Genomic DNA, 13,540 nt, shown 5'->3' with positions numbered 1-13,540 from the left:
CAACTCAATACTTGCATTAGCTAAAAGTATCGGCACATTGACAACTATTACCTTATTAAGTCGGCTTTTTTATAAATAATAAGATTACGAAGAAACATGAAGTATCTATTTATTTGTATTTAAATGTTTTATTATTTTCATTGCAATAAATGTCAATTGGATGAAAAAAAATATTTTCTATTATTTCCTTTAGTACGCTCGGGATAAGGATTCCGGTTTGTTATTGTGTGAGTGAACTGTGTGGTTCAAAACAATTTCGCTCAGAATATTTATTTTTTTATTTTAAAAGAAAATATATGTTTATTTGACATACATACATCTGAGCTAAATTAGAAATTTCAACGGACAATTAAAAATATATTATATAATCTAAGAAACCAGACATTGATGGCATTAATTAAATATTTGCAAAATTCAAAATCTTTCACTAGTCAAAAAAATAATGAAGTCTTTAGCTATTCTTCAAAAGCAAAAAGATATAAAATGTGAAAAGAAATTATTCGCTAATTGTTAAATGGCTCGACGACTCTATTAAATCATTGGAATCTATTGAATAAATTAAAAAATTATCATTGGCGCAACGATAAAAATAATAACTTTTAAAGCCTTACAGAGAATAGTGTAAAAAAACCAACAACGTACGGATTATTGGAAAAATAATTAAAATATATGAATCCACGGGTAAGAGAACGAATTACTTACAGTGTAAATTTGAAGCCTTGATATCAATGAACCCAGATATGCCCAAAAAATATTGTTCTCTTAAAATTTCATTTATAAATAAAAAACAGTGACACGAGTTTAGTGACCTACCCATGGGACAGTAGGCATATCTGAGTTAAACAATATCAACACAAAATTATTTAAAATAAATCACTAGAGAAGATCGAACTTCTGTGCCACACTGCACTTTAATGACGAATACCAGCGTTGACGAATCAGCGACTGTCCTTAAAAGAGAAAGCGAGACAACGAAGTACACGCTACATCGCTTCTCCCTCTCATATACATGTACACGCACACAATAACAAACCGGCATCCTTATCCTGAGCGTACTCTAAATGTTTTAAGATACAACACCATGTTTTACCTTGAAACAATATCCCATCATTCTCGGATTGTTATCTCGTTAAAAGGATATTGCGTTGTCGACAATTTTTTATATTAAAGTAAAAGGTTGTAGCATTATAAATGTATCACTGACATTTCGCTATATGTAACACGGTAAGTGCGATAATTTAAAAAGTTCAAGGTACAACACTCTCCCCTAGATACGTACCTTTTTTTAGAATGAATTCGAACGAACCTACGTAATCCGCTTAAGATTAACAAAAAAAGCGTAAAAAGTTCAATCAGAGCATCTCTCACGTACACGTTCACGTTGTAAAACCGTTGTACACGAGATTTGTACCACAGGGGGATGAGGCGATATTGCGTCACGTAACACAGTACGTTGTTCAATTAGTGTTTTCCGTCGCCGTTCGACACGGCACTCCGTCTTCTCGGCCGCCGTGTGTTAATGAGATAAAATGTGTAAGTGGGCGGATTGCGGACAGACAGATGTGAAAGAAGGGGGCATAGGGGGCTCTTCGCCCCCTGGGGCCATGCGGTTCGTTAAGCTCGGCTGTGACGTGTCGCGAACATAAACCAAGCCCCGATCTGACCCAGTGTTCGGCTGAGCTTGAAATGTGGTATATATATATATATACTATAAATGCATCCAAACCTTTACTCTTTTCTATATTTAATCTGTTGTGCTTATGCAACTTTTTTAATTAAGAACTTCGGTTGAAGACCGTAAGAACAGGGATATACTGGGTAACGGTTATTAGCAGTGACAAATTAAATCTACACGCTAGAGATGGGATTTTTAAGTATTGCATATATTGTCTTTTTGTAAAATTGTTGCAGTCACTGGTCGTATAAAATATTAAGTCCTGGTTAATGCTCGAATCAAAAAAAAAAAGAAGCTGAATCGCTGCTCGGCTGGTAATTATATTTTAAAATCCAATTATTTTTTCTGTGTGGAGTAATATATTTTATTCACTAAGTCTTTACCGTCAAAAATAATTAGAGCTGATTGGGCGTAAATTGAATTTTCATTAAAATTTGTGATCTTTCCAAGTGATTTTTATTGTCAACAGTGACGTTAAATTTTATCAAAATAATTCTAGCATCTCAACGTAATAATTGTAAAAAATTATCAGTTTTGTTCTATGCGCAAATTTGGGTAAAATGAAGGGCGGAGAGAGTAGCGGCACCGGGCGCCTAAATAAAAAGGTGTCAAAATTGTTATTAAAAGGCTAAAGTTTCAAACGAAAATATAAATTTAAGTTTAATATATTTTTAGCAATAAACGATATTTTTATTGTGCCTAATTAAATCGACGCTCGTCAAATAATATTGACAGTAAATATTGTTGCTGTTCATTTAATAAATAATTACACATTACCATGGCAAAGCCATAAAACATAAAACAATCTTTAGAATACCATTAAAAAATAATTATTAACTCTACTTGCTTGTGATGTAAGAAAAAATATGAGAATAAATTAAATGCATTAGGCAAAGTACTTTTCCATTCCCTCAGATTGAACTAAAGTTACTACTCACAGTGCGCAAATGACCCAAGCTATAAAAAATGTCACAGTGCTGATTGGTAAGGTTTCAAGAGTATTGTCGAGTCAAGGGACTGCAATAATACGGTAATTTTTAATACTGTTATTTTTTTTAATATTGTTTGAGTTTACAATAGTAACATTTTTTGCATTTATCAAAAATTTTTATTTTTTTGTTTCTCTTAATGAAATGTAAAAATGTGGAATTATTCTGTGTCTTGGGAGAAACACTGCAATGCTCAGTGGTCATTCAAATAAAACTGTATACAGAAACAGACAGTTGTTAAAGATCTTAAATTTTTAAAAAGACTGTAAAAATTAGAAAAAAATAAGAAACTAGGATCGCAGAGTGCGCAAAAGATTTTCACTCACTGTAAAACAATACGTTGGAACAAATAGACGGTGGTTATTTTTTTTCTACAGATAAAACCATAATTGTTTTTATTGATAATAATCTAATATTTTTTTTTTAAGAATACTATAATTATAATAGTACATGAACAGCTTTAAAGCGTAAATCTAGCTGTCGTTGGGTGAAGATCCTTTATTTAAGAGTAGAAAAATTTAGTTTAAATAGAAAGCTTGTAATAAATATGGCAATTAAAATAAAACTGAGAAATATCACATAACAAACACTAATTAAACTAGAGATTCGTAGAACTTCAGAAAGTTTCACAACTTTTGCCTTTCTAAATAGTTCAAATTTAATATCGCTACATATAACTAAGTTTAGTTGATCAAAGATACAAAGGGCTAAAACGGATTATAATTTTTAAATGAGAAAAAAATATTTTGCAGCCTTTAAATTAGATTTTTTTGATAGCAAACAATAAACATATAAAGATAGCCTATAAATTTGCTTGAAATATTCTAGTAACCGCCATTTTAGCGAAAAAATCCCTCCAATAACTTAAGCCGGTCAAAAATATTTAAGAGCTCATGAAAGACTGAGTAATACAAGTTTATATATAGACGGAATTGTAAATGATTTGGCCTTCCTAAAACTAAGAAAGTATGTTTTAAAATAAAATAGATTTGCTGCTAGAGGCAACTGTCAATTTTTTTAATAAAAAATGTAACTCAGTCTTAGAGTAAAAATAAGAGAAAATTATTTGTAAAGAAGGTTGGTTTTGTGGTACTCGGTAATAAAGTCGTTACAAGAAAGCCTATGCAATACATAGCTTATAGAATCATATTTTCATGTAAGAAATAGACTTTCAATGTACATATCTCATTTTTTAACACATATAACATAAAATTTATCAGTACTAATTCCTGAAGGAGGGGAAAAAACTCATGCTTTGCTCCGGGCGTATCTTTTTTTTAGTACGGATCTGGCTATGAGATATTTTGTATTATTTTATCATTTTATTTTATTTTTAGAAGTGAACAATACTTATTTTAAAACAAATGTTTTAAAATATCCTACCTTTATAATTATAAATGTCCCGAGGATAAAGCTTACAGGTGGGTGTTGGTAATGAATGAAAATTAATATTTAATTTCTACATGAAGCTTAAAGTATTGCGGTACAACAATATGTAAATATCTTCGTTGTATTTTAACCTATATAAAGTTTTATAATCCATAAATGTGTTGTAAATTATATTTATACAACTTTTGCATTTTCCCTCAATAATAATACAAAAATCCAAAGATCTAAGAGAGTCGATGAAACGATTCAGATAAATTGTAATATTTCCTGAATTTAAGAGTATTATCATGACACAAAGCCGCCTTTAAATTATTAATTTATTAATTTAAAAAAAAATGTTTGCAGTTTTAGGCTACTTAATAGGTATTTTAGCAAAAAGAGAATAATAAATATTGCTGCTACAGATGTTATAGTTCAATAATTACTAAGTACGCTACTTCTATAATTGCGCACCAGACAGTGAGACGCCGACCGGCAGAAGATGTTTTTCACATTGAGTAACCTCTTCACTGCCGCCTTGTCTCAATGTTGTCAACTGAATCACGCTTAACAGTAAAGTTATATGCTATAAAATATAGCGTATATCAAATTTGCGATTTTTTTAGGTTCCTTGGATCACGGATAATTATCCAGCTGCTAATTTAGATTAAGAGTCCCTAAAAGAAGACAATTTTTAATCTTGATAAAAATTTTATAAATTTTATTTGATTGACATTTATGTGTAACGCTGCAATAATTTTTACAATATGTAATCATTTTGTAGCAATTATTTGTTCTAAAAGTTCGGGAGCTTTTTAAGCAGCTTATATAGTGTAGCCTCGAACCCATATACTATGTCAGCGCCTGTCTACGTTTGAAACGGCGGCTTATGGGGTAAAACGCATTCGACCCCCTGCTATTGTCCTTGTTATTGCTATTTGGTTTTATATACATATGTATAAATATATCAAAATACATTTTTACTACGTTTCAATTTAATTTTACTTATTCTAAACCCATTAATTATGTTTAACGTAAAAATACTTTTAACTCATTAGGTATTAACTTATTTAAATACATATAGTATATAGAAAAAAACTTTAACATAATTCTCAGATTTTTTGATCATATATATTGATTTTAGTTTATTTATATTTTTAGGTATATTTTTTCTTTCTGTTCTGTAGCGTTTAAAAAAATATATTTCAGTATTAGAAAAATAGGATATCAATATTATGTTAATATGTATATATTATAATATAAACACCTAATCATATTTAATATAATAATACTAATACCTTCTTTATTTACATTATAGTTCAATAAATTTACACTGTCGGGACCACCCTTAATTGTTGCGACAAAATTAGTCGCAAAAAACTATATTTGTGTACCATGTTTTGTTTATTAAAAAACGACGTTTGATTTTTATAGGAATAAACAATGATTTTGCGTATAATCATAGTTTTTAAGCACTTGCACAAAAACCGTGGACTACACGAACAAAGGCAACGGTCGGTACCAAATATGAAAGAACGCGTTGCATACCTTTATATATAAAATTCTCAGATATGCATTTCATAAAATATAAATATTGATAATTTTTACCAATTGTTAATATATAGATGTACAAAGGCTTGCCAATAAGTTCAACAGGATATGTATTAAACAATAACATAGAGTGGTTACGCCTTATATAATCAAGATTTGCGAGATGATATAACGCTTTAAGAAAATACTGTGATCCAAAACGTGGTAGCATTGAATCATTTCATGTAGAACTTATCATATAACTACTACTTCAATAAAAAATATTTACTTATTAAAAAACTGAACACGTACTAAGCAGATTTACACTAAGTCAACCGAGACGACACTTAGAACCAGGTAATGCAGTTACTTTAAACCAGAAAAATTTATCGCCAGCAATTTACTGTCAGCAGTTTATCCTCGAGTAAGTTTAAATTTAAAATAATTCATTTAAGAACTTTGTATTTCTGCTATTCATAATGTGTTCAGGTTCCATTTGAAATTAATAATTTATTTATATTGGCACCTACTCAGTATTTATGTATAACATCTATAAATAAATGTTATTTAAATCAATCACATGCTTATTTATGTAAAATATATTATAATTAGTAATAATTTATAATAAATAATAATAGATGCTAAATCTATTTTTATAATATAAATTTATAACTTTAAACATCACTTAGTTCTCAAAAGCTTTAATATAGTAATGGGTTACTAATTTAAGAGCTCTCTCCATATAAAGCTTTTCCTGAAACTCATGTCTTTACTATTCACAAACTTTCTTGATTGCATGCAAGCAACATCTGACTTTTACCTTTGTTAGAGACACTACTATGGATACCCTAAACTCACTAAAACAACCGATTTTTAATTGGTGATTTAAAATTTATTCTTTTATACCAAATCATGTGAACAATAGAAGAATTCTAGTTATACTTTAGGTTCTGTTTTTTTATCTGTGTGTAAAATTGCACTCAACTAAATTTTAAATTGTAATTTAAAGATCTGTATTTAATGGTATCATTAATTTATTCAACTATTTTTTTTACTAAAAATGCTTAAAATTTAAATCGAATTTTTTTATGGATTCTTTAGCTTAAAACCTTATACATTGTCTAAATTTATTAACAAGTGTGAGAGATAAAATCTGTATTACTTTATACATTTCAAATATAGTAACGATTTTCATATACACATTTTTTCTTCACTTGGTTCTAAGTGACATTTAAAATTAAAATAATATTATAAATTAATTATGTAAGATTCTCTTAAGATATTTTATAAAATAAATCATATTTATTTATTATACACTTAAAACAAAACAGCTTATTAAAAATTATATTTATGATAAAAATAATTACAGTAATGTACGAGAGATGTCTCTGAAGAAATGATTATATATATAAATATTACATCTTTATAGATAACGTAGTACAAATTTTATGCAAGGGAACAGAAAGGGTATATTTAAAAAAAAAAATTAAAACAATTTGTATATTTGTAGTACATGTCAAATAAAAAAATATAAAATTACTAAGCAACTAAATGTAATTCGTGCTTAAAGCTTAATAAACATGTATTTTTTATCTAAAATGTGTATCTCGCTATTATTGTTTAAGCGTTTTACATTAAAATCTTAATTTATACAAGATTTTTTTCAAGAAAATTTGATACGTGCGGATAATTAATCTCTAAGAAAATGTATTGAAAATACAGTGCAATATTTAAAATGGGTTAGTGAATCAAGTTATAGTATTGTGTGTCGTGTTAAATATATAATACATAATGGTTTATTTTAATTTGGATAATATACAATATAAGGTTAATTGGTGATAATTTATGTAATAAATCATCTGCATACAGAAGAAAACTTAAATTCATGTCATTCATAAATACAGTGAAGAGCAGAGTGCCCAAGTGTGAGTATTAGACTTCCGACATTTTTTTTTAATAATAACCCATGACAAACTATGTCGAATGCTTTCTCAAAATCCGCATATAAGACACGTATATATGTATTCTGGCATCGAGAGATTTTTATTGAAAGACAGAAGTCACGTCATCTCGAGAGCAGACGGATATCCTGATCTCTTCCATAGCTTATGAAAGGCGTGCTTTTATTCAAGCAATAAAATGATATGTATTCTTTAAATAAATTTCATTAAATTACATATAAATTTTACATTTTTTTTTATTGGTAATATATAAAATTTATATTATAACTATATTAGGATATCTAATAATACTATCAACATTTCATTGCAGAAAGTTTAGGTTAAATTTTACTACAAAAATAATACTTAATTTTGATTATCTATAAACTATTTATTTATTTGTTTTAATATATAACATTTACGGTTTTCACTGTAGTTGAAAGGCATATATAAAAATCATTGCAGCATTTCAAACATCACCAAAATGGTCGTTTGTTGTAAAATATAAGTATTATTCATACGTGACACTATTTTATTTAACTTTATACGGACTGCTTTATATTTTAACTTTAATGAAAGCGTAACTTTTATTTTTAATGAAAAAAGTTACCTTTTATAACATACACGTACATATGTATAAATATTCAACTCAACTTCAAAAAGTGTTATTAATTTAATTAGATATAACTAATTAAAATCCAGTTGCGATTTTAATTTTTTTAAGTCAGATATATCCGATTTTACATAATAAAAGTTTCAATAAGCCAATTATATAATTATTTTTTATACGATCCCACAGATAATATATGATTGATTTATTTTATTTTTAAGAAAATATTTTTGTATAATATGTACATTATGTACATACATTAAATTTTATTCACAAATGTGCTTGCAACGAATGCGTGAAAGTGGCAATATCGCAAAATTATTGATTGCGCGACAAGATGCGCTATAAAATTGGGTATTGAAAATTTTATTACATATAAAACGAAAGATTTTTATTACAACCGAATATAAAATTGAATGACACTGCATTTTAAAAATATGTGACATTTGATTTATCGGATCTAGTGGATGCAAATTATATGTTGCAGGAGTCCTTGCGTTTAAAAAGTATTATATTACGAGAGAGCATATTGCATATCCTTTCTCCGAATACGGTTATACACAAAATATGTAGCGATTAATATGCAAATGTTTATTGAATCAAATTTGATTGTATAAAACCTTTTTTTTATTTTTCTGTCATGGTGATAGGAATTTTTAAATATACATATATAAGTTAACAAAAATGTTTATTATATTGTTTCATAAAATATGAAATATGCAATAGTTCAAATGTGTGTGTATGGTGGCGAAACGAGAGCCAACAGGCATTAGTCTACACTTGATGTTTGTTCAGTTTGAATGACTGTATCATGTCATTTAACAACATAAAAAAATAGTAGTAAAGAATTTAGGTGTACGAGTAAGTCAATTTTTAATCTATGCCTTTTTGTATAAAAAAGAAATATCCAATATTAAAACATTGCTAATTGTTATACCTTTTTTTAAATAATGTTACCTAACAAATGAAATAAAATTAATTAAAAAAATTCTGATTCGCAATTAAATTTAAACTTTTCTGTCTGTAATAAAGTAGACAAATTATTTTTAAGGAAAACTTAGTATTTTTAGTATTATTGCTTATTTTTATCCACAATATTTCATAACTTTCTAAAACAAATTGCAATTATTTTCAAACATATGCTATTGAATCTATAGCATATGTTGCAATTAAGCTATCCATGGTAATAATAGTTATACATGATTAAATTTTTCTAGATAATCTATCATACAACTATACAAAAAAAACATTTTTTAATTTATTTATTTTATACTTTAAAGTTTGTATAGAGGTTCGATCAACTTAATAAAAAAATAGTTTTAAATAAAAAAAACTATTTTTTTTTATTATAATTTCGAAGCATGTTTAGCTCCTGAACGTTTTATATTAAGTGAAGTTTTTTGTAGGATTTTATCCAACGGAGCTATGAATTTTTAAGTTCTTAAATTTGCCACTATTTTTCGAAAAAATAAAATATTTACTTTTTAGCAAATACTATAAGGGTTTCTAGGATCTCTATTTTAAAAAGACAATTTAAGGCTTGGTCTTTAAAACTAAGGAATTAACAGAAAGTCTCATAAAACTTGGTACGGTGGTTCAATCAATTTAATATAAAATTTGTTTTAAAGCCAAAAACTATTTTTATGCCATATTTTTTTTGCGAATACTATAAATGTTATTAGAAGTTTTATTAATAAAAAATAATCAAGTTTTAATCTGTAAAACAAAATAATTAACAGTGCAGGTTAAACATTTGCTTTATTTAATTTTTAATTAAATTTATTATTCAACTGATATCACAAGCCTTCTGCAGAAAAAGCTTTTGAAGCTTGCGATTTTAGTTTTCTTCTTTTTTATTAACTTTTTTTAAAAGGCTAATATAACACATTTAAATCGATTTATAAATTAGGTTGCAAATAAACCTGATTTTAAAACATATGTTAATGTTTTTTTATTATATAAAAAATGCATTTGATAAAAAAATATGTAAATTAATTTATAATAAGCCATTTGTATTATATGTCTTTTGTGTATATAACTTTATTTATACTCTAGAGGTATTTGTGTATATACATTTATTAAGACTTTTTAGAGGACTAATAAAAAATAGATAAAAATATATAGAAGTGAATTATTGATGAACACATTATTGCATTCTCACCTTGATAAATAACATATTCTTTCAATACACTAAGTCACGGAGAGAAACAGATTGTAACAGTTAGTATATTATTTAAGGCAACGTCACAAATGAGCGCGGACAAATAAGCGTGCGTCAAAAGAGCGCTGCGTCATAAGAGCGTCTACCAAAGTAGCGCTGTAGTAAAATAGCGTACGTCAAATGCGCAGACAGTCATTAGAGCGCTTGTCAAAAAACAGCGCGTTATAAGAGAGCAAAAATCCTTATATAATTAAATATAAAATATACCAATTAAAAGCACCAAAAATTTTTTAATCCGAAGGAATCCAAAAACCAACCGTGATGCTGTAAAAATTGAATATTATATTTTATTAATCGCATATAATTAAAAAAAATTTTACGACACTTTTATTTGCTATTTGCTTATCTGCAAATATGTACCTTTCACCGAAGTTGTAAAATTCAACTAAAAAAGCTCGACCATCTGCTGGAGAAGATTCATTACGACTAATAAGTATATATGTAATTATATGTATACTAAAAACAATAATTAATTAAAATACTAAATTAACCCAAAGTCTTGGCTCATTTCTGGCCATAGATATAGAAACTTTCGATATACAAACATATATCATATGTGTGGGTTTAATAATATATTAATTTTCTCACAGTTTTAAATATAAAACATTAATCGTTTAATTAACAAAAATATATTATATAATATTTGTACTCGGCCGACATTCGCGATCAAGTGTAGTTGTCTAAAATAAACGAAAAAAGGTCTGACGAGCCATATACCTGCCCTATAACTGTACGTATTTATTTCAAGTTGACTCAATAATTATTGTAAATTTAATGAAACATTACGAAACAAATCTTATGATCAATTCAAAATCAGCGTTTCACTTTATTAAAAATATATGTACATCGCACGTATGGGGATGGGGAGCCATACTTTCGTATGTACGTAATAATTAATAAATAATAATGTTTGCATTGGCTAATCATTTTAATCGTCATTACGTCTGGCACATAAAATACTATTTTACCGCCTTTGTAAATTTCTCACAATTTACTTATATTTTGTATATCTAATTCTTAAAATATTCATTACTTGTATTTTTCCATTCTTATGACGTGCTTTCTTTTTTCAAGCGCTCATATGACTGTCTGCGCAGTTGACGTACGCTATTTTGTTACAGCGCTACTTTAGTAAGCGTATAATGCAGCGCTCATATGACGGCGCTCAATTGATGTTTATAAAATTAAGAAAATGAATTTAAAAATATAGTTTTGTTCTCCCCCTCTAGCTGCATGCTCTGTTTCAAAGTCATCGCACGTCACTGATTTCCATATTATCAATATGTAATAAAACATTTTTTTTACTATTTTCAACAGAAGAACGTCATTTGAAAATGTCGAAAATTTGGCACATATAAATTAGATTTAAATAATATCAAACTTAATAAATAATCGAGCTAAGCCGTGCATAATTTAAGGCAACGTCACAAATGAGCGCGGACAAATAAGCGTACGTCAAAAGATCGCTGCGTCATAAGAGCGTTTACCAAATCGCTGTAACAAAATAGCATATGTCAAATGCGCAGACAGTAATAAGAACACTTGTCAAAAAAAAAACGCGTCATTAGAGCGCAAAAAAACTTGTAGTAAATCAAGTAATAAATATTTTAGGAATTAGGTATAAAAAATATTATCGAAGTAAATTGTGAGACATTTACAAAGAATAAAAATTTACGAGATATAGGCGGTAAAATTAGTTAATTATGTCTAAAATTAATGAAAAAAAAGTCTGACGGGCCATATACCTGCCCTATAACTGTACGCATTCATTGCAAGTCGAATCGATAATTATTTGTCAATTTAAAGAAACATTATAGAACAAATTTAATGATAAACTTAAAATCAGCGTTTTATTTCAGTACAAAATATATGTATATCGTATGTATGGGGATGGGGAGCTATACTTCCGTATGTACATAATAATTAATAAATAGCAATGTTTGCATTAGCTAATCATTTTAATCGTCATTACGCTCTGGCACATTGATTACTAGTTTTACCGCCTTTGTAAATTTCTCACAATTTACTTTTATTTTGTATACCTAATTCCTAAAATATTCATTACTTGATTTTCTCCAAATATTTTCGCGCTCTTATGACGTGCTCCCTTTTTTCAAGCGTTTATATGACTGTCTGCGCATTGGCCGTACACTATTTTGTTACAGCGCTACTTTGGTAAGCATATAATGCAGCGCTTATATGACGGCGCTCATATGAAGGCGCTCATATGATGGCGCTCATTTGATGCACGCTCTTTTTATCGGCCGCCATTACCGGAAGTATTTATTTAATAAAATTAATATTTACCATACCGGCGACTAGTGCTTATGTAGAACGTCATTTGAAAATGTCGTAAATTCGGCACATATAAAAATAGATTTAAATAATATGTTTCATATAAATAAAGTTGAAATGATCGACATTATACTTTTAGAAGGTCAACATAACAACACAACAACAAAGGTGACCTTCGTGTCACTCTCGCATTAAAATAAATCGAACGAGAGATAGATATTTTAAAAATAAACAAACAACTTGCATTAAAATAATTCGAATTAGAGATAAATATTTTAAAAATAGACATATTGTCGACCTTTGATACAAAATATAATAATTTAATTTGAGATGCACGACATTTTATTCGTTATGGTTTATTATTCACGAAGCATAACCTTGAACTCGTTTGCACTTGTTTATGCATCTCGCAATATTTAAAAAAAAATCAGTTGCTTCGCGTCATCGAGCGCGTAAACTGTTTCGTTGCATTTTTGTCGAATAAGTGTTTTCGTTTATAATAATATTTTTACTTATAAAGTGATAGTGTAATTGAGTGTATGTGTTAGAATTAAGTAGTGTATAATTCAAATTAGTGTTTGTTACTATGCAGTGTTTTTCCATGGCGTGCAACGACGCGATGCGACGCGTTCCTTCCCCCGCCGGCCGCGGCCTCGCGGGGGAAGGTACGCCGATTGACGCCCGCGAGGATATTTACAATGCGGTTGACAAGGTAATGTCTTTCTAATTTTATGTCTTAACCCTTTGTGCTAGTAACTTGACAATTGGTCGACATCGTATTCCAAGCGTTGCACTCAAACCTTCAATGCATTTATTGGCTTTGTGTTGGAGCTAATTTTGCCAATTTCAATTTATTAATGGTCGAAAAACTTGTGGTAAACACATTTTAGTAATATTTAATTTTTAACTTAT

General features: G+C 28.2%; 1 long non-coding RNA gene across 1 annotated transcript in view; it reads left to right on the top strand.

The window, feature by feature from the left end:
- The first annotated feature begins 13,040 nt into the window (after window positions 1-13,040).
- LOC148236374 (uncharacterized) overlaps window positions 13,041-13,540 on the top strand; it is a 457,594-nt gene continuing 457,094 nt past the window's right edge. Inside the window, exon 1 of the long non-coding RNA XR_015809189.1 lies at window positions 13,041-13,340. This is a non-coding gene — a long non-coding RNA (uncharacterized LOC148236374). The remainder of the gene's footprint in view (window positions 13,341-13,540) is intronic.

This window comes from Plectrocnemia conspersa, unplaced genomic scaffold (assembly GCF_051122295.1).
Source record: "Plectrocnemia conspersa isolate PC_06_02 unplaced genomic scaffold, ASM5112229v1 ptg000003l, whole genome shotgun sequence".
Classification (NCBI taxonomy): Eukaryota; Metazoa; Arthropoda; class Insecta; order Trichoptera; family Polycentropodidae; genus Plectrocnemia; species Plectrocnemia conspersa.
This window is presented reverse-complemented; position numbering and strand designations above follow the sequence as displayed.